This window comes from Lissotriton helveticus, chromosome 12, assembly GCF_964261635.1.
Source record: "Lissotriton helveticus chromosome 12, aLisHel1.1, whole genome shotgun sequence".
Lineage (NCBI taxonomy): Eukaryota > Metazoa > Chordata > Amphibia > Caudata > Salamandridae > Lissotriton > Lissotriton helveticus.
Window position 1 is genome coordinate 46357219 of NC_136073.1, and position 20412 is coordinate 46377630.

Sequence of the window (20412 nt, forward strand, 5' to 3'; positions counted from 1 at the left end):
GGGGTGTCAGAGAGAGGAACACCACCGAGGACCCCACCTTCGTGACCGGGCTCCTGGCGGTCCATAGAGTTGCATCACCGGAAAATCCCGGTCCGGAAACCTTACCTCTGTAGAGCGGGCTGGTGAAGTCAGTACCTAGTCCCACGTCCAGGCGCGCGGAGTCACCAGAGACAGCCGTGATTGTAGACTGGTAGGGCGCCCAGCTAAGGAGTGGAAGCCGGAGGCGTGTCAAGGGGGCGGCTGCGCGGCGCACCGGTGTGACGTCAGAGCGTCAGAGTGTCGGTGCCTGCCGCCATGTTGGAGAGGGAGAAAGGGAACGTCCCGGAGGTCGCTGGTGCTGCAACCATCTATTGTTAGCACAACGAGAGATCACTCCTGGCTCGCTGTATAAGGGACAGGGTGCACTGTGGGGCTCTCAGAAGTGTAGGACAGCCGGGGTGCACAATAGACGGTAGTGACTCAGTGCGAAACCCTTCGGAGTGCACACAAGACGGTAGTGACTCAGTGCTAAACCCTATCGAACAGCAGTAGTATGGAAACCATGTGGTAGATGGTATAATACATAACGGGGAGCCAAGTGGCCTATGGTGACGCCCTGTGTAGTGTGAGACTGTTGGTCAGGGGATGGATACAGGCAATGGTCCTGCAGGGGTTGGGGCGGGGACAGGGAGAAATGTGGGCCCAGAGCTGGTCGAATGACTGCTGTCATCTGCTCGGTTCTGCTCCTGTGGCAAAGGTATACATCTGTAACGAGTCTCAGAAGGCCAGCATTAAAATAGGGGACCAGTTTAGTTTGAAAGTAGACCCTGGGCCAGCCAGAAGGCAAGACTCTGATTGGCTGAAGTTTAAGTGGGTCCCACTAGTAGTGAGGGCCTGTAAGATGGATCACAACCGTGTGTTGAGTGCAGTGTGCAATATGACTCTGAAAACCGTCAGTACCAGGATGAAGGAATAATGATAATGATAACAATGCTAACAGTCAGGTTTAAGGGCAGATCCGTGGACAGGGCGTCTATCTAGACAATGTGTTCCACGGGACAGAGTCATTCAAACCCTCAGTGTCTAGACGGAGACGGTGTACCCATCTTTGCTCCAATCTAAAGAGGGCCTGTTGTTTTAATGAAGGATGCCATTCTAGCACAACCCATTGAATGTCCTCAGCTGCATGCCCCTTCTCTTGACAGTGAGCATATAGACGCGTTTGTGTCTTTCTACAGCGTACGTTGCTGTTGTGTTCCATGATGCGGGTTTTCACAGGGCGGGTCGTCATCCCAACGTATTTGAGTCCGCAAGGACAGGTGAGTAGATAGATGCAGTTGCTGCTATTGCAATTGGTGTGACGGTTTAAACACCAAGTGAAGGTATCAGTTAGTTTGACAACTGTCGTTTTGGTTGTTTGCGGACACACCACACAGTTGCCACATCGGTGATGTCCCACCACAGGGGGCAGGTCCCACAGGGTGTTCTGCGGACGGGTAGTGGTGTGCTTTGGTCGGGTGTGGACAAGCTGGTCCTTCAGGCTGCTGGTTCTCTTGAAGGCGAACCGAGGCCGTGGAATGTCTAAGGCCACAGAATTCAAAATCCCCCAGTGTGTATTCACTGTGCTCTTGATGTAGGATGAGTTTTTGGTGAAAGAAGTCACACACGTGATTAGGTTCTCACTTTCTTTGCTGTGTGTTTCCAAGAGGGATTCTCTATCATTGTTCCGGGCTCTCTTCATGGAACGTTTCAGAAGTCTGGTGGGATAGCCCCTGTCTTGGAGTTTGTGCTGCAGGCATCGCGCCTCCCGTTGGTAATCGGAGATGGCAGAACAGTTTCTCCTAAGCCTGAGAAACTGTCCAAACGGTAGACTGTCCCTCAATGCCTTGGTGTGATGACTGTCATAGAGCAGGAGGCTATTCCTGTCGGTCTCCTTCTTGTAAAGGGTAGTGGTTATTCCCGTGGGGCCCAACATGATCCTCAGATCAAGGAACGGTATGGAGTCCTCGGCGATCGTCCCTGTGAATTTCAGAAAGGGATCCTGTTGGTTAATCCAGGAGCAGAAGGCATTGCAGCTCGATCGATCCCCCTTCCAGAAGATCAGGATGTCGTCTATATAGCGACGCCAGAAGGACAAATTCTCGAGGAATGGGTTGCGCTCGGGAGAGTAGATGAAGAAATTCTCAAACGTGGCCATGTAAATGCAGGCCACGCTCGGAGCGAAAGTCGAACCCATCGATGTCCCCCGTATCTGGTGGTATAGTTGGGTGTCATACTTGAAGAAATTCTCCGTCAGGGCTATGTTGGCCAGCTCCATGATGAATGAGATGGGGGTATGGGAGGTCCACTCCTCTAATCTCAGGGTGGATTCCACTGCCTCTAGAGTGGCCTGTTGTGGTATGTTAGTGTATAAGGCTTCCACATCTAGGGTCAGGAGCAGGTCCACGTCAGTCCTACCATCCATCTCATTGATGAGGCGGAGGACATCCCGGGTGTCTTGGAGGTATGACGGTATCTTCTTCACTACCGGTTGAAAGAAAAAGTCACAAAACTGTGACAGTGGTTCCAGGAGGGAGCCAATGCCAGAGACGATGGGTCTCCCGGGGACCGGTGTGGTACCTTTGTGGATCTTGGGGAGGGTGTAGAAATATGGAGTGATGGGCTCCGGAGTTATGAGGAATTCCGCTTCCTTCTTGGTGATCCATTCATTGACCTCTCCTTCGATCACTAGACTCATAATAGATGTTGCCAGGCGTTTAGTCGGGTCCACAGAGAGGGGCCTGTAATGAGTGGTGTTCGAAAGCTGGCGTCTGCACTCTAGGTCATAGTCGTAGTGGTCTTGTAGGACTGTGGCTCCCCCTTTGTCAGCTGGTTTGATCACAATTGCGACATCATTGCCCAAGGCGATGGAGGCTTGTCTTTCAGCAGTTGACAGGTTTTGGAATTGGTTAATGTGTGGTCTCTGTTTAAGGCTGGAGAGAACTGCTCTCTCAAAGGTGAGGACTTCTGGAGGGACCATCCCATCAGTGGGGGTGAAAGTGGAAGGTTTTCGCAAGCCGGTATCCAGGGTGGGGGATTGTATGGTCCCATCGAAGAAGGCTCGTAAGCGTACTTTCCTGAAGAGATTCTTGATCTCAATCATTTCCTGGAAGCTATCTGGGACAGGAGTGGGGACGAAACCCAGACCCTTCTCCAGGATGCTGGTTTCTGCTGGGGTCAGAAGTCTCGTGGAAAGATTGACGATCAGGCTCTTCTCCCTCTGTTGGTGAAGCTCCGTGTCTCGATCATGTTCGTCGGTGTCGATTGGTCGGACCACTGGACGCCCTTTTGTCCTCCTCGCTTTCGCCCTCTTCCTCTGCCCCAACCTCTGCCTTGAAAAGGTGGCGGGTTCAGAGGGTAGAATTGAGGTGGACCCTGCGGGAAAAAGGGATATTGCCAGGGCGGTGCCATGTGCGACGGACCGTGGAACATGGGGCCCGGTTGGTATCCTTGGTGCCAGTTCGATTGCTGTTGCGCACGGTTGTTCCTTGAGGTTTGACCTCCGCTCGAATCACTACTAGAGGATCCGCGCCTGTTGCTCGTGTCCGAGTTATCATCTGAGGAGTAGTTGGTCCTCTTACTCTTGAAATCATCCTTAAGATAAGGATAGACCTTCTCTTTATCAAACTTGGAGATGTCTTTTTGCAATTTGTCTGTCTTCTGCTTCAAGAGATATTCATGATGGTCTGCCATTTCTTGGTTGATGTCTGTTAATTTGGAGGTAAAGGCGGTCTTGCTGTTCTTATTAACTGCACCCTTCATTGTGGCCTCTAAGCTCGATATCTTGTCCTGAAGGGCGTCCGCAAGGCGTTTCGCTGTTTGTGATATCAGGAATAACAGGTCTTTGGTGCACTTCCAAGAAACCTGGCACCAGTCCATTTTGAATTGTTTGTCTGTTAGGAAGAGTCTGGGGATGATGTTCACTAATAGTCCTTGGGGGGCTATGTTGTATCTGAGGTACTCGGTCATCATTAAACCGTGCAGGGTGATCCTTATCAGTTCTTTTTTCAGCTCCGTGAGAATCGCCCAGTCATCGCTGGATGTACCCGAGGCAGAGGCAGTGGGATTATTCAAAATCGACGGGGCTGCTCTCAATGCTTCAGCAATGGCATCCTCATCAAAGCTAAGGCCCGGTACGTCCTCCATAGTGTGGGGAGGGTGAGGAGGAACCGGGAGGTAAGTGAATCAACCACAGTCAATTGTATGTGGTTGGGGTGTGGGCCAAGAGAGTGAACGAGTTTCACTCTTGGTAACCTAAATAGTCCCGTGGGGGTAACCCACGCAGATACAGTCAACAACAGGGAGGGACGTGAAGGGACAATATTTAAAGGGGTCCAGTGTGCATGTCCCACAAGCTGAGCAACAATAGATTGCACACGGTTCCCCTGAGGATGAGTGATGGCGTAGTGCGATAAGCTGTCTCCCTCTCTACCTCATGTATGAGGTGTTAAGTGGTGTTAACGTGCCTCAATCCAGCAGGGAAAGGTATCCCTTGTCGGAACTAGGGATGCCTCACACAACAGACTGGTTTTACGGCTGTTGTCATGTCACCAGTTAGTCATATCGTAACATCATCGGCTCCCTGCTCCTGCGTCAAGCCGGCGCTGCAATGCCTGACGGGTAGCACAGAGTGCTACACTCTTGCGGAGATCTTTTGTTCCTATGCCGATAGGTGTAAGGGTGTGAGGGCCCTGGTAGGTGAAGTAGTGAGCGTGAGTGAGGTGAATTAAAACAGGTTGGTGTAAACTACGGCTTAGGTTTTATTCATGTAGTACACCACCTGGAGTAAAAACGTGTGAGGGGCAGTGGGGCTGCAGTAGCTACGGGGAGTCAGTCCCATTCAACCCTCAACTGTGAAGCGGTCAACATGTTTCATGCCTTTAGTGGCAATTCTTCAGGACCAGACAGAGGTGCTCATAAACTTAGTGATTGAACTGGAAGCCCCGCATAAGGCTGAGGCTTCAGTGGTATACAACCTGTTGGGTTGTTGGATCCAGCCGGAGAGGGGTTCCTGCGTCAACGGGATACCCTGTAGGAAGAGAAGTAGAGTTCAGCTCGTGGATCAAGTCCCCCAGAAGACAAATCAGGGGGGTGTATCTTACTTCCATACCGTGAAGCAGTGTATGATGAGGTGGGGAAGACAAAGTAAAGACACTACGCATCAAGGGGATAGTGAGTCTCACTTTACAACGTTGCTGGGTAAAGGTTTCCAGCAGACATGAAGTGTATCCATAAGCCAGGTAGGTATAGGACTACACATGAATAAAAATACAAATACAAAATACAAAAGACCAAAGTGACAGGATATCACGCCCGCCGGCGTGCCCCTGCACGTTGTGATGGCAGTGCCTCAGGGTATATTGGAAAAGGACTATTAGAATCAATGGATAATCGACGGAAAGTCGAGGGACTTACCCTCACTGGTGGTCGTAAAGGCCCCAAGGCTGCTCCCGTGGGGTCTGTGCAGGTAGGGCAGTAATCTAGAGGGTTTGAAGCAGATGGTTATTGATTTATATGGACAGATGGCGTCTGGGAATGGGAACGTTTCCGAGTGTCCCAACACTGGGGACAGCAAAGGGGAGGGGTCGGTCAAGGTATCAGTCCGTGGCGGGCCCCCACACAAACACTCCCGGCGTACTCAGGACAGTCACACCACCCAGGGCGGTCGCGGTCCGGGGGAGCACCAGGGCGGGGCCGGATTGGCTCTCCTACTGGCAATGGCTGCTGACCGGTCGGCCGGCCGCCCATCACCGCCAAGCGTGGTAGGGGATATCGAGGGACGCTTTGTGAAGGGGCCGAGTCAACCCCCAGTCCAGCGGTCGGCATGCCCGTTGCGACGCCACCCGGTGCCCCACCAATACCGACGGCCTCGGAGGGGGCCGACGCCTGAGGTCCCTGAGGGGTGTCAGAGAGAGGAACACCACCGAGGACCCCACCTTCGTGACCGGGCTCCTGGCGGTCCATAGAGTTGCATCACCGGAAAATCCCGGTCCGGAAACCTTACCTCTGTAGAGCGGGCTGGTGAAGTCAGTACCTAGTCCCACGTCCAGGCGCGCGGAGTCACCAGAGACAGCCGTGATTGTAGACTGGTAGGGCGCCCAGCTAAGGAGTGGAAGCCGGAGGCGTGTCAAGGGGGCGGCTGCGCGGCGCACCGGTGTGACGTCAGAGCGTCAGAGTGTCGGTGCCTGCCGCCATGTTGGAGAGGGAGAAAGGGAACGTCCCGGAGGTCGCTGGTGCTGCAACCATCTATTGTTAGCACAACGAGAGATCACTCCTGGCTCGCTGTATAAGGGACAGGGTGCACTGTGGGGCTCTCAGAAGTGTAGGACAGCCGGGGTGCACAATAGACGGTAGTGACTCAGTGCGAAACCCTTCGGAGTGCACACAAGACGGTAGTGACTCAGTGCTAAACCCTATCGAACAGCAGTAGTATGGAAACCATGTGGTAGATGGTATAATACATAACGGGGAGCCAAGTGGCCTATGGTGACGCCCTGTGTAGTGTGAGACTGTTGGTCAGGGGATGGATACAGGCAATGGTCCTGCAGGGGTTGGGGCGGGGACAGGGAGAAATGTGGGCCCAGAGCTGGTCGAATGACTGCTGTCATCTGCTCGGTTCTGCTCCTGTGGCAAAGGTATACATCTGTAACGAGTCTCAGAAGGCCAGCATTAAAATAGGGGACCAGTTTAGTTTGAAAGTAGACCCTGGGCCAGCCAGAAGGCAAGACTCTGATTGGCTGAAGTTTAAGTGGGTCCCACTAGTAGTGAGGGCCTGTAAGATGGATCACAACCGTGTGTTGAGTGCAGTGTGCAATATGACTCTGAAAACCGTCAGTACCAGGATGAAGGAATAATGATAATGATAACAATGCTAACAGTCAGGTTTAAGGGCAGATCCGTGGACAGGGCGTCTATCTAGACAATGTGTTCCACGGGACAGAGTCATTCAAACCCTCAGTGTCTAGACGGAGACGGTGTACCCATCTTTGCTCCAATCTAAAGAGGGCCTGTTGTTTTAATGAAGGATGCCATTCTAGCACAACCCATTGAATGTCCTCAGCTGCATGCCCCTTCTCTTGACAGTGAGCATATAGACGCGTTTGTGTCTTTCTACAGCGTACGTTGCTGTTGTGTTCCATGATGCGGGTTTTCACAGGGCGGGTCGTCATCCCAACGTATTTGAGTCCGCAAGGACAGGTGAGTAGATAGATGCAGTTGCTGCTATTGCAATTGGTGTGACGGTTTAAACACCAAGTGAAGGTATCAGTTAGTTTGACAACTGTCGTTTTGGTTGTTTGCGGACACACCACACAGTTGCCACATCGGTGATGTCCCACCACAGGGGGCAGGTCCCACAGGGTGTTCTGCGGACGGGTAGTGGTGTGCTTTGGTCGGGTGTGGACAAGCTGGTCCTTCAGGCTGCTGGTTCTCTTGAAGGCGAACCGAGGCCGTGGAATGTCTAAGGCCACAGAATTCAAAATCCCCCAGTGTGTATTCACTGTGCTCTTGATGTAGGATGAGTTTTTGGTGAAAGAAGTCACACACGTGATTAGGTTCTCACTTTCTTTGCTGTGTGTTTCCAAGAGGGATTCTCTATCATTGTTCCGGGCTCTCTTCATGGAACGTTTCAGAAGTCTGGTGGGATAGCCCCTGTCTTGGAGTTTGTGCTGCAGGCATCGCGCCTCCCGTTGGTAATCGGAGATGGCAGAACAGTTTCTCCTAAGCCTGAGAAACTGTCCAAACGGTAGACTGTCCCTCAATGCCTTGGTGTGATGACTGTCATAGAGCAGGAGGCTATTCCTGTCGGTCTCCTTCTTGTAAAGGGTAGTGGTTATTCCCGTGGGGCCCAACATGATCCTCAGATCAAGGAACGGTATGGAGTCCTCGGCGATCGTCCCTGTGAATTTCAGAAAGGGATCCTGTTGGTTAATCCAGGAGCAGAAGGCATTGCAGCTCGATCGATCCCCCTTCCAGAAGATCAGGATGTCGTCTATATAGCGACGCCAGAAGGACAAATTCTCGAGGAATGGGTTGCGCTCGGGAGAGTAGATGAAGAAATTCTCAAACGTGGCCATGTAAATGCAGGCCACGCTCGGAGCGAAAGTCGAACCCATCGATGTCCCCCGTATCTGGTGGTATAGTTGGGTGTCATACTTGAAGAAATTCTCCGTCAGGGCTATGTTGGCCAGCTCCATGATGAATGAGATGGGGGTATGGGAGGTCCACTCCTCTAATCTCAGGGTGGATTCCACTGCCTCTAGAGTGGCCTGTTGTGGTATGTTAGTGTATAAGGCTTCCACATCTAGGGTCAGGAGCAGGTCCACGTCAGTCCTACCATCCATCTCATTGATGAGGCGGAGGACATCCCGGGTGTCTTGGAGGTATGACGGTATCTTCTTCACTACCGGTTGAAAGAAAAAGTCACAAAACTGTGACAGTGGTTCCAGGAGGGAGCCAATGCCAGAGACGATGGGTCTCCCGGGGACCGGTGTGGTACCTTTGTGGATCTTGGGGAGGGTGTAGAAATATGGAGTGATGGGCTCCGGAGTTATGAGGAATTCCGCTTCCTTCTTGGTGATCCATTCATTGACCTCTCCTTCGATCACTAGACTCATAATAGATGTTGCCAGGCGTTTAGTCGGGTCCACAGAGAGGGGCCTGTAATGAGTGGTGTTCGAAAGCTGGCGTCTGCACTCTAGGTCATAGTCGTAGTGGTCTTGTAGGACTGTGGCTCCCCCTTTGTCAGCTGGTTTGATCACAATTGCGACATCATTGCCCAAGGCGATGGAGGCTTGTCTTTCAGCAGTTGACAGGTTTTGGAATTGGTTAATGTGTGGTCTCTGTTTAAGGCTGGAGAGAACTGCTCTCTCAAAGGTGAGGACTTCTGGAGGGACCATCCCATCAGTGGGGGTGAAAGTGGAAGGTTTTCGCAAGCCGGTATCCAGGGTGGGGGATTGTATGGTCCCATCGAAGAAGGCTCGTAAGCGTACTTTCCTGAAGAGATTCTTGATCTCAATCATTTCCTGGAAGCTATCTGGGACAGGAGTGGGGACGAAACCCAGACCCTTCTCCAGGATGCTGGTTTCTGCTGGGGTCAGAAGTCTCGTGGAAAGATTGACGATCAGGCTCTTCTCCCTCTGTTGGTGAAGCTCCGTGTCTCGATCATGTTCGTCGGTGTCGATTGGTCGGACCACTGGACGCCCTTTTGTCCTCCTCGCTTTCGCCCTCTTCCTCTGCCCCAACCTCTGCCTTGAAAAGGTGGCGGGTTCAGAGGGTAGAATTGAGGTGGACCCTGCGGGAAAAAGGGATATTGCCAGGGCGGTGCCATGTGCGACGGACCGTGGAACATGGGGCCCGGTTGGTATCCTTGGTGCCAGTTCGATTGCTGTTGCGCACGGTTGTTCCTTGAGGTTTGACCTCCGCTCGAATCACTACTAGAGGATCCGCGCCTGTTGCTCGTGTCCGAGTTATCATCTGAGGAGTAGTTGGTCCTCTTACTCTTGAAATCATCCTTAAGATAAGGATAGACCTTCTCTTTATCAAACTTGGAGATGTCTTTTTGCAATTTGTCTGTCTTCTGCTTCAAGAGATATTCATGATGGTCTGCCATTTCTTGGTTGATGTCTGTTAATTTGGAGGTAAAGGCGGTCTTGCTGTTCTTATTAACTGCACCCTTCATTGTGGCCTCTAAGCTCGATATCTTGTCCTGAAGGGCGTCCGCAAGGCGTTTCGCTGTTTGTGATATCAGGAATAACAGGTCTTTGGTGCACTTCCAAGAAACCTGGCACCAGTCCATTTTGAATTGTTTGTCTGTTAGGAAGAGTCTGGGGATGATGTTCACTAATAGTCCTTGGGGGGCTATGTTGTATCTGAGGTACTCGGTCATCATTAAACCGTGCAGGGTGATCCTTATCAGTTCTTTTTTCAGCTCCGTGAGAATCGCCCAGTCATCGCTGGATGTACCCGAGGCAGAGGCAGTGGGATTATTCAAAATCGACGGGGCTGCTCTCAATGCTTCAGCAATGGCATCCTCATCAAAGCTAAGGCCCGGTACGTCCTCCATAGTGTGGGGAGGGTGAGGAGGAACCGGGAGGTAAGTGAATCAACCACAGTCAATTGTATGTGGTTGGGGTGTGGGCCAAGAGAGTGAACGAGTTTCACTCTTGGTAACCTAAATAGTCCCGTGGGGGTAACCCACGCAGATACAGTCAACAACAGGGAGGGACGTGAAGGGACAATATTTAAAGGGGTCCAGTGTGCATGTCCCACAAGCTGAGCAACAATAGATTGCACACGGTTCCCCTGAGGATGAGTGATGGCGTAGTGCGATAAGCTGTCTCCCTCTCTACCTCATGTATGAGGTGTTAAGTGGTGTTAACGTGCCTCAATCCAGCAGGGAAAGGTATCCCTTGTCGGAACTAGGGATGCCTCACACAACAGACTGGTTTTACGACTGTTGTCATGTCACCAGTTAGTCATATCGTAACATCATCGGCTCCCTGCTCCTGCGTCAAGCCGGCGCTGCAATGCCTGACGGGTAGCACAGAGTGCTACACTCTTGCGGAGATCTTTTGTTCCTATGCCGATAGGTGTAAGGGTGTGAGGGCCCTGGTAGGTGAAGTAGTGAGCGTGAGTGAGGTGAATTAAAACAGGTTGGTGTAAACTACGGCTTAGGTTTTATTCATGTAGTACACCACCTGGAGTAAAAACGTGTGAGGGGCAGTGGGGCTGCAGTAGCTACGGGGAGTCAGTCCCATTCAACCCTCAACTGTGAAGCGGTCAACATGTTTCATGCCTTTAGTGGCAATTCTTCAGGACCAGACAGAGGTGCTCATAAACTTAGTGATTGAACTGGAAGCCCCGCATAAGGCTGAGGCTTCAGTGGTATACAACCTGTTGGGTTGTTGGATCCAGCCGGAGAGGGGTTCCTGCGTCAACGGGATACCCTGTAGGAAGAGAAGTAGAGTTCAGCTCGTGGATCAAGTCCCCCAGAAGACAAATCAGGGGGGTGTATCTTACTTCCATACCGTGAAGCAGTGTATGATGAGGTGGGGAAGACAAAGTAAAGACACTACGCATCAAGGGGATAGTGAGTCTCACTTTACAACGTTGCTGGGTAAAGGTTTCCAGCAGACATGAAGTGTATCCATAAGCCAGGTAGGTATAGGACTACACATGAATAAAAATACAAATACAAAATACAAAAGACCAAAGTGACAGGATATCACGCCCGCCGGCGTGCCCCTGCACGTTGTGATGGCAGTGCCTCAGGGTATATTGGAAAAGGACTATTAGAATCAATGGATAATCGACGGAAAGTCGAGGGACTTACCCTCACTGGTGGTCGTAAAGGCCCCAAGGCTGCTCCCGTGGGGTCTGTGCAGGTAGGGCAGTAATCTAGAGGGTTTGAAGCAGATGGTTATTGATTTATATGGACAGATGGCGTCTGGGAATGGGAACGTTTCCGAGTGTCCCAACACTGGGGACAGCAAAGGGGAGGGGTCGGTCAAGGTATCAGTCCGTGGCGGGCCCCCACACAAACACTCCCGGCGTACTCAGGACAGTCACACCACCCAGGGCGGTCGCGGTCCGGGGGAGCACCAGGGCGGGGCCGGATTGGCTCTCCTACTGGCAATGGCTGCTGACCGGTCGGCCGGCCGCCCATCACCGCCAAGCGTGGTAGGGGATATCGAGGGACGCTTTGTGAAGGGGCCGAGTCAACCCCCAGTCCAGCGGTCGGCATGCCCGTTGCGACGCCACCCGGTGCCCCACCAATACCGACGGCCTCGGAGGGGGCCGACGCCTGAGGTCCCTGAGGGGTGTCAGAGAGAGGAACACCACCGAGGACCCCACCTTCGTGACCGGGCTCCTGGCGGTCCATAGAGTTGCATCACCGGAAAATCCCGGTCCGGAAACCTTACCTCTGTAGAGCGGGCTGGTGAAGTCAGTACCTAGTCCCACGTCCAGGCGCGCGGAGTCACCAGAGACAGCCGTGATTGTAGACTGGTAGGGCGCCCAGCTAAGGAGTGGAAGCCGGAGGCGTGTCAAGGGGGCGGCTGCGCGGCGCACCGGTGTGACGTCAGAGCGTCAGAGTGTCGGTGCCTGCCGCCATGTTGGAGAGGGAGAAAGGGAACGTCCCGGAGGTCGCTGGTGCTGCAACCATCTATTGTTAGCACAACGAGAGATCACTCCTGGCTCGCTGTATAAGGGACAGGGTGCACTGTGGGGCTCTCAGAAGTGTAGGACAGCCGGGGTGCACAATAGACGGTAGTGACTCAGTGCGAAACCCTTCGGAGTGCACACAAGACGGTAGTGACTCAGTGCTAAACCCTATCGAACAGCAGTAGTATGGAAACCATGTGGTAGATGGTATAATACATAACGGGGAGCCAAGTGGCCTATGGTGACGCCCTGTGTAGTGTGAGACTGTTGGTCAGGGGATGGATACAGGCAATGGTCCTGCAGGGGTTGGGGCGGGGACAGGGAGAAATGTGGGCCCAGAGCTGGTCGAATGACTGCTGTCATCTGCTCGGTTCTGCTCCTGTGGCAAAGGTATACATCTGTAACGAGTCTCAGAAGGCCAGCATTAAAATAGGGGACCAGTTTAGTTTGAAAGTAGACCCTGGGCCAGCCAGAAGGCAAGACTCTGATTGGCTGAAGTTTAAGTGGGTCCCACTAGTAGTGAGGGCCTGTAAGATGGATCACAACCGTGTGTTGAGTGCAGTGTGCAATATGACTCTGAAAACCGTCAGTACCAGGATGAAGGAATAATGATAATGATAACAATGCTAACAGTCAGGTTTAAGGGCAGATCCGTGGACAGGGCGTCTATCTAGACAATGTGTTCCACGGGACAGAGTCATTCAAACCCTCAGTGTCTAGACGGAGACGGTGTACCCATCTTTGCTCCAATCTAAAGAGGGCCTGTTGTTTTAATGAAGGATGCCATTCTAGCACAACCCATTGAATGTCCTCAGCTGCATGCCCCTTCTCTTGACAGTGAGCATATAGACGCGTTTGTGTCTTTCTACAGCGTACGTTGCTGTTGTGTTCCATGATGCGGGTTTTCACAGGGCGGGTCGTCATCCCAACGTATTTGAGTCCGCAAGGACAGGTGAGTAGATAGATGCAGTTGCTGCTATTGCAATTGGTGTGACGGTTTAAACACCAAGTGAAGGTATCAGTTAGTTTGACAACTGTCGTTTTGGTTGTTTGCGGACACACCACACAGTTGCCACATCGGTGATGTCCCACCACAGGGGGCAGGTCCCACAGGGTGTTCTGCGGACGGGTAGTGGTGTGCTTTGGTCGGGTGTGGACAAGCTGGTCCTTCAGGCTGCTGGTTCTCTTGAAGGCGAACCGAGGCCGTGGAATGTCTAAGGCCACAGAATTCAAAATCCCCCAGTGTGTATTCACTGTGCTCTTGATGTAGGATGAGTTTTTGGTGAAAGAAGTCACACACGTGATTAGGTTCTCACTTTCTTTGCTGTGTGTTTCCAAGAGGGATTCTCTATCATTGTTCCGGGCTCTCTTCATGGAACGTTTCAGAAGTCTGGTGGGATAGCCCCTGTCTTGGAGTTTGTGCTGCAGGCATCGCGCCTCCCGTTGGTAATCGGAGATGGCAGAACAGTTTCTCCTAAGCCTGAGAAACTGTCCAAACGGTAGACTGTCCCTCAATGCCTTGGTGTGATGACTGTCATAGAGCAGGAGGCTATTCCTGTCGGTCTCCTTCTTGTAAAGGGTAGTGGTTATTCCCGTGGGGCCCAACATGATCCTCAGATCAAGGAACGGTATGGAGTCCTCGGCGATCGTCCCTGTGAATTTCAGAAAGGGATCCTGTTGGTTAATCCAGGAGCAGAAGGCATTGCAGCTCGATCGATCCCCCTTCCAGAAGATCAGGATGTCGTCTATATAGCGACGCCAGAAGGACAAATTCTCGAGGAATGGGTTGCGCTCGGGAGAGTAGATGAAGAAATTCTCAAACGTGGCCATGTAAATGCAGGCCACGCTCGGAGCGAAAGTCGAACCCATCGATGTCCCCCGTATCTGGTGGTATAGTTGGGTGTCATACTTGAAGAAATTCTCCGTCAGGGCTATGTTGGCCAGCTCCATGATGAATGAGATGGGGGTATGGGAGGTCCACTCCTCTAATCTCAGGGTGGATTCCACTGCCTCTAGAGTGGCCTGTTGTGGTATGTTAGTGTATAAGGCTTCCACATCTAGGGTCAGGAGCAGGTCCACGTCAGTCCTACCATCCATCTCATTGATGAGGCGGAGGACATCCTGGGTGTCTTGGAGGTATGACGGTATCTTCTTCACTACCGGTTGAAAGAAAAAGTCACAAAACTGTGACAGTGGTTCCAGGAGGGAGCCAATGCCAGAGACGATGGGTCTCCCGGGGACCGGTGTGGTACCTTTGTGGATCTTGGGGAGGGTGTAGAAATATGGAGTGATGGGCTCCGGAGTTATGAGGAATTCCGCTTCCTTCTTGGTGATCCATTCATTGACCTCTCCTTCGATCACTAGACTCATAATAGATGTTGCCAGGCGTTTAGTCGGGTCCACAGAGAGGGGCCTGTAATGAGTGGTGTTCGAAAGCTGGCGTCTGCACTCTAGGTCATAGTCGTAGTGGTCTTGTAGGACTGTGGCTCCCCCTTTGTCAGCTGGTTTGATCACAATTGCGACATCATTGCCCAAGGCGATGGAGGCTTGTCTTTCAGCAGTTGACAGGTTTTGGAATTGGTTAATGTGTGGTCTCTGTTTAAGGCTGGAGAGAACTGCTCTCTCAAAGGTGAGGACTTCTGGAGGGACCATCCCATCAGTGGGGGTGAAAGTGGAAGGTTTTCGCAAGCCGGTATCCAGGGTGGGGGATGGCAGAGGCCATGGGTGGTGCAAGCTGCAGTGGCCTCATGACTAGGTCTCTGGCTCTTATTTATTTCCAAATTAAGCACTGAGCTAAATATTACCTATCCTGTAATATGCTTATCAAGTCAAGTCAAAGTATGCTTTTATTATCAGGAGCACTGCCTCCAGCCTGAAAAAAATACTCCTGTACCAAAAGTGAGCCCCCCTGTTGCACACTATAAAAATATTAAATCCCATGCAGCGATAGCTGGGCCAGCAGGTTTGAATAGTAAACACTGGTATCATTTCTCTGCTTGTCCCCCATGTGGAAGATGGCTCTTGGTTCTAAGAAGTGGAAACCTACCAGAGTGCGTGGCGGCCAGATGGGGCCATCTGCCCTGCAGGATCTGTATTTAGCAAAAGATGGAAAAAAGAACAGACACATCTCACCCGGACCTACTCGTTTATTATTGAATGACTCGGGTGATGACTGAGGCCACTTCAGAGCGTACACATGGGTCTTCCAACTCTCGGACACAGTTTTAGAGAAAGAGACTTGTTGGCGAAACAATGCAAGAGGAAATCAGATAAGTGTCTGAAGAGATGGAAAGCAAGGGGGTGAAGTCTGCAACACAGGATGAGACGAGCAGCGTTCCCTTCTTGTGTACTTCCGCCGCCCTGCCCTAAAATGTAAAACAACGAGCTTATCATACAGAGATCGGACAGGAGGACGAGGGCATCCTTAACTAATGTTTGTGACTAAAATGCAAGGCGTGTACCTTTAATTCCATTTAATTCAGGTGTATTAACAATTAGCATAAGAAGAAAAACTAAAGTTAAGAACGCAAAATACCCACGTGCAAACAAAACGGTAGTAGATTCATGCTCACACAGGTTTTTGCAGCAGCATGTTTCCTACCTTGCATGTCACACATAACGCTCCCTGAACCCCAGAGCAGTTGTTCTTGGCGCCTGCTACACTTGGTTGGGGTTGGTGTGGAGTGCGCGCCTTTGTCGGGGTGTGAACATGACATCCTCATGCGACGGGGGAAGGCAACAGTGCTGACTCTGTCTGACCCTCGTTTCCGGGAAACCAGCTCCACCGGTCGGTCAGGGAAGACTGTTTTACTGAAAACAAAAAGTGTGCCCACCCGACCTCCTGCTGCGAAGAAAGATGTTGAAAAATGTAACCCATCAAACTCTGACAAGCGGCCGGACTGCACTGCGCTGCACGCATGCTCGACTCATCTGCCTCTTTTGAGGTGAGAAATCAAATTCCCTATCAGACAAAGGAGACGCTAGGTTTAAAGAAGTCGCGTCAGTATAAAATGGCAGAATAGGGACTGGTTTGAGTGGTTTACCTATTCATCTACGCTCGGGCTACTTTTCGAACATTAGGAAACACTGCCTTTACCTTAGAGTTGGTAAGACAGCTCAGTGAGATAAGGAACTTGCCACAGAGATTTGTACACAGTTCGAATGTCACAAGTTTCAGTCATGGTTAGAACCGCTCAACATTTCAATTTCATCCCTTTAACATTGGCAAAGGGAGTGACGTGTAGTGCTGTCTCGGTGACACCTGATATTTACAATAAAAAATGTTGCAACATTTTTTCCCTCCCACGATCTGAAACGAGATATTACTGAAGCCATGGTTAGCCCAAATACATTAAAAGTTGAGCTTACTGTGTGTCTCTTTTCACCAAAACCTATTTAAAGAGTTCAGGTTAGCAACGTGAAGAGAAAGAGATTGTCATTTACTGAAGAGGACTGCACTTACAGCAAGGGGGGATCACGTTAAAGGGGCTGTTTGAAGTGGGACTGAAAACGATCGATTTCGCGATCGCTTTTATAGACAAGAGCAGAAAGGTACAAAGGGCAGAGGAAAGGAAAAAAGGGAAGCGAACACAAGGGAAGAAAAGAAAGAAACAAAGATGAATGAAGGAATGGCGCTTGTAAGAAACATTGAGAAAGAAACAGTTTAAAAGTGTGTTTAAAAGTGTAAGGCCGGCCTGCGGCCGGCCATGAATAATTACAAGCACATAAACAGGCATGCTGTGACGGAGGTGTGAGAGGTCTGGCAGGGAACAGATGGCCTGGCCGTGAAGCAGGGGGCGGGGCAGCGCTGGGGAAGCCTGTGGGAGGGTGATTGATGCCTTTGATGTGGGGAGGGAGGAGAGCCTTTTGCGAACCTTGTGCAGGAGAAATGAACAGATGTCCGTGAGGTGTGGGAGGAGTGCCTGATGTGCGTTCACGTGAACTGAAAGAAAACCGCGGCTGAAAGCCCTTTGGTTTGACGAGGATTTTGCCGACTTGAATTCTCGCTCCGCTCGATGCGCTTGCGCGCATCGATAGGTCGCGAGACCTAAAAAGGGCGAGGTTGAAAAAAAAATAGGAGAGAGACAGGAAGAAGGAGGGGAGCGAGAGTAGGCAAAGGAAGAAAAGGGGGGGTGAGTCGAGGAGAGTATAAAATTAGGACAGTGTCATACCAGGTACGTTAGGAACCCCAGTATTTGTTGAGAAGAAGCACCTTGAGTCTTTTTTTGAAGAGCGGGTAGGAGGGGTTGCAGCGAAGATCTTTGGGGAGAGAGTTCCAAATCATAGGGGCATTACCAGAGAAAGCACGTGTTTGGGTCTTTGTACATTTGAGTTTCTGTGGGATGAGGACAAGGGCGTTAGTGCTTCTCAATGATAATCTCAAGCCCCTACCTGAAGTCCTCAAATGTAGCACCATTCTAGAATCCCGATTGCTTATGGCTGGTAGAGATGCAGGAAAGGGACTAGAGAATTGTTGTGTTTCTCCTCACTGGATGGCCCCTTCAATGCTTGGGACTGACAAAGGTGGCACTCAACAGGTGATGTGTTCTTAGGTTTCATATGCACAACGCTTGCGGTGTGCTTGTGAAATCTCTTCTGTCTAAAAAAAAATCTTGAAAGAGCTTAGAGCCTGCCCATTACTTTTATTTGCTTACAATCAGCTGGCACCAATGTCATTCTCATTTCCTTGCTTCCTATTGGTCAGCTCCTACTCCTCACCTCCGTCTTCCTCCTGGGCTTCGAGGCTTTGCCTTGCCATGGAACCAGGAACAAGTACTGCTTCCGGTGCCAGTGTCTTTCCACTGCAGGCTCCTATAGCTATTTTTTTTGTTGCTTTTCATGAACTTTTCTTCACCCCCACCTTCCACCCGGGTCAGTGCTGGCCGAGTCATATTGCTTTCATTTTTTATTTTAAGCCATGTTGTGCAACATGTAAAAACCATTGACAAACCAAATAGATTTTGTGTAGGTTAAACCAATTGGCTTTGCCAATGCTTGTCTTGTGCTTTGGACAGACAGGAGTTCACACACACTAGAAAATTATCCATCAGTGAGAAGAGGCAGAGATCACATGCAGCAGACTGGGGTTCATTAATATCAAAAAATGGCCCTTACTATGATGACTGCAGGTATAATATACATGTTTACATTTAACAAGTTCCCCTGACTCACGAAGATTACTTAACCTCAATGCATTAAACTTAGTGCATACGTAAGCATTAGATCTGGCTTGAGCTGGGACTCAGCCAGCATCAGTAGTGGCTGGCATCTACGGGGAGTGGTAGGGTGGGCAAGTGGGTGGTCGGTAGTGCACTATTGTGCAAATAATAAAAAATTAAAACCACTTACCTTACACGGACGACACAGCATCCTCCTCGCAACAAGTCCTACTCCTGCTGCAGACTGATTTTCAGTAGGTCCCAGCCAACTGTATTAAACATCCCTGGTACTCTCTCACCAGCGTGAGAAAGGTGCTAGGATTGGGGGGAGCGGTCTCTCTCACTGTTCCCGAGGACACTGGAGCCCTGCACTTGCTCTAACTCAGCTGTCTTAACCTCATGGCTGCTGGCGACGGCCATTGCCGTCGCGTGCACTACTTTTGGAGTGCTGCGCATGTCCGTTGGCCGCCGCGGTCCCGCCCGCGCAATAGCGCGGAACGTTCGGCGCAGTTAATGTGTTAAGAAAGCTGGGTTAGAGCTTTCAAAGTGAGAACGCCTGGCTGGCCGTCACAAGATGGCCAGCCAAAGCGGCATGCGCACTTTGAAAAGGGCTCAAGCAGTCCACCCCGCTGCCGTCACTATGCAAGCCCCTCCCCGTCCTGAACCTCGGTTCTGGACGGGGGCATGAAAAATAAAATGGTAATAAATTAACTTCATTACCATTTTATTTTTCATCTCGTAGGGGCTTTTGGGGTCATTTTACTTGGTGGGCGACGCTCCTCCACTCTCACGGAGGAGCCGCCCCTGCCCGGCATCCTTCCATCACCTCAAAATATATTTTATGATAATACTACTTAATCATTTTGTCATTTTTATGCTTGTTGACATTGTCTGGGCCTGGGCGTTGGTTGCACCTTATTAGTACCAGTTTAACTCACAAATGTAACAATACAGAACAGGAAATCAGTCTTTACAATGGGTATTCCACTGCACGGCAACACGCATCTTTGCATTTTAATAACTTTTGAACCTGCTGAGCTATAAAAACCGTGGGGGGGGTTAAAATCTGCAGAATAAGCAGCCGAATGAGGAATTCTGTGGCTATATATAATTATGCAAAAAGGGCTGCTGCCTGCACAATTGCATACAATTCCAGTAATCTTCATTTATACGTTCAGCTTCAGCTGATCTCATCCCAAGCCAATAATACAATAACATTGCAGAAGAGATAGTTTAAAGCAACGAATTTTCCTGCATCCCATACAAATTTAAAAACGTTTTTTCACTGTTTTGGACAAGAAAAAACGATGGTATTGTATAACAGTATATAAAATGGAAATTATTATGAACGACTTCTGTTTGTAAAACGTGATCATTTGTCTGGTTGGAGAGTGGGAGACTAGGGGACTAAAAACTAAACAGCATGTTATTGCCATATTCAAAATGTATAAATAAAACATCACCCAACTGCCGTGACATTGCCACCCGCAATGCCGTGACCCGGAGTTGCTGCGGCCACAACGCAGAGTACTAACCACTATACGATCACGGCGAGCTACTTGGGTTCTGACGTCATAGTCCCTTGCAGCTTTAATAGCCTCGATCGTGTCACGTGATGCCTGGTACATGTGTTGTTGTATGTTGAAGCACTGGTATTTCGCCTCCTCTTCCATTGGCCTATTCCCACTTCCGTACCTGTAACGTACACAAACCAGTACCTGACACAACTCTGCCATCATTTCTTGGGGAGAACGGACACACCATGACTGCACCTGTTCAGTGTGTCGGATGTGGTTCTAAAATAAGAGACCATTGCTGGTTGCTGCTGTTCAAAGAGCAATGAACACGAACTCTGCAGCAAATCACGAGCAGAGGAAGAAAGCGAGAGGATTGCATAGAAAAAAAGCTCCAGAACCAGAGGCCAGAAATCTATTACTTTCGAGTTTTAGAAAACAGGTTCACAGCCCCTGTCATGGAAGAGTTGGGGAACTCAGTCCGAGGCGCCACGCCCGATTCGAGACTGAGGAATAACGGGAACAACACGAGTCCTATCTCATCTTACATAACATACAAC